The sequence below is a fragment of the Panthera pardus genome, unplaced genomic scaffold (genome assembly GCF_024362965.1).
Source record: "Panthera pardus isolate Hobbes unplaced genomic scaffold, ASM2436296v1 HiC_scaffold_24, whole genome shotgun sequence".
Lineage (NCBI taxonomy): Eukaryota > Metazoa > Chordata > Mammalia > Carnivora > Felidae > Panthera > Panthera pardus.
In genome coordinates this window covers 36,114,864-36,116,885 of record NW_026526810.1, presented here as the reverse complement: position 1 = coordinate 36,116,885, position 2,022 = coordinate 36,114,864, and the positions used below count along the sequence as shown (strand labels likewise).

The window sequence follows — 2,022 nt, the reverse complement described above, 5'->3', positions numbered from 1 at the left end:
TGGCGTGAGGTGATATCTGAGTGTGGTTTTTATTTGTATTTCCCTGATGAGGAGCGACGTTGAGCATCTTTTCATGTGCCTGTTGGCCATCCGGATGTCTTCTTTAGAGAAGTGTCTATTCATGTTTTCTGCCCATTTCTTCACTGGATTATTTGTTTTTCGGGTGTGGAGTTTGGTGAGCTCTTTATAGATTTTGGATACTAACCCTTTGTCCGATATGTCATTTGCAAATATCTTTTCCCATTCCATTGGTTGCCTTTTAGTTTTGTTGGTTGTTTCCTTTGCTGTGCAGAAGCTTTTTATCTTCATAAGGTCCCAGTAGTTCATTTTTGCTTTTAATTCCCTTGCCTTTGGGCATGTGTCAAGTAAGAAATTGCTGTGGCTGAGGTCAGAGAGGTTTTTTTCCTGCTTTCTCCTCTAGGATTTTGATGGTTTCCTGTCTCACATTCAGGTCCTTTATCCATTTTGAGTTTCTTTTTGTGAATGGTGTGAGAAAGTGGTCCAGTTTCAATCTTCTGCATGTTGCTGTCCAGTTTTCCTAGCACCATTTGTTAAAGACACTGTCTTTTTTCCATTGGATGTTCTTTCCTGCTTTGTCAAAGATGAGTTGGCCATATGTTTGTGGGTCTAGTTCTGGGGTTTCTATTCTATTCCATTGGTCTATATGTCTGTTTTTGTGCCAATACCATGCTGTCTTGATGATTACAGCTTTGTAGTAGAGGCTAAAGTCTGGGATTGTGATGCCTCCTGCTTTGGTCTTCTTCTTCAAAAAAAATATGGAACGCTTCACAAATTTGCATGTCATCCTTGCGCAGGGGCCATGCTAATCTTCTCTGTATTGTTCCAATTTTAGTATATGTGCTGCCGAAGCGAGCACTCTCACAGCCTTTTAAATGGAAGCCACAGGATCTGAAACACCAATTTCTCCATAGCCTAGAACTTTGCTTCTACAGCATATGGAGTATTAGAGCTGGAAGACATTTGGGGGGTCAACTTTAGGCCAACTCTTACTTAAAAAAATTTTTTAATGTTTTTCTTTTATTTTTGAGAGAGAGACAGAGTGCAAGTGGGGGAGGGACAGAGAGAGAGGTAGACACAGAATCCAAAGCAGGCTCCAGGCTCTGAGCTGTCAGCGCAGAGCCCCACACAGGGCTTGAACTCACAGACTGTGGGATTGTGACCTGAGCCGAAGTCAGATGCCCAACTGACAAGCCACCCAGGTGCCTCAGGCCAACTCTTATTTAAATGAATTATTTCCCTTGGGAGCTCTGAAGAAGGATGGCAATAACTCAGATATTGGTACTTTTAGCCCTGTCCTGGAACATCAGCCTTAAGGGAAGCCCCACAGGTTCTCATCACAAGCATGCAACCCATTCTACTAATTACCACCCCAGAAAAAATAATTACATTGTGCCCTAATTCACCATACAAATGCCTACTTTCCCTCAAGACTGCAACTCCACAGGGCAGGGAGGTTTCCTGCACAGCAATTCCCCCCTGACCTCCCCTTTGGCCAACTAGATTCCAGCGTTCCTTCTCTACTTCTTTTCTTTTGCAAAAATCTCTGCTTCTCACTCCCTCCACCTTATTAATCAGACAAGACCCCAGCTTCTGGTGAACTCTACCTTCTCCTTCTCTGAGCTTGTACCAGGGCTGCTGAATGTGGATAGAAAAATGCAGTAGAGCTGTAAGAGTCACTTTAAATTCATGACCCCCAGCTTCAAATGGACACTCAAAAACTGCCCAGCAGGCTTTTTATTTTTCTTTGTTGATTTACTTACCTATTCCCTGAGAGGGCTATTTTATACCTCCTTTTCTCTCCTGAAGCCTCCTACATTCCTTCCTCTCTACTCTCAGATGATGACTTCTCATTTCATGGATAAAATTGAAAAATCATCTTCCTTTCACCAAACCTGCAATCTTCATTGGGGCCCATTTTCTCTTTCTTTGGTCTGGTTAAAATGGAAAAAGTGCCCTTCAGCCTATCAAAGTCCAATCGCTTCTACATGCACCCTGGATTTC

At 42.8% G+C, this 2,022-nt stretch overlaps 1 non-coding gene across 1 annotated transcript; it reads right to left on the bottom strand.

The window, feature by feature from the left end:
• Positions 1–770: 770 nt before the first annotated feature.
• LOC128773122 (U6 spliceosomal RNA) lies at positions 771–877 on the bottom strand. Its single transcript, XR_008417404.1, has one exon. It is a non-coding gene; the product is annotated as a U6 spliceosomal RNA (small nuclear RNA).
• Positions 878–2,022: the final 1,145 nt, after the last annotated feature.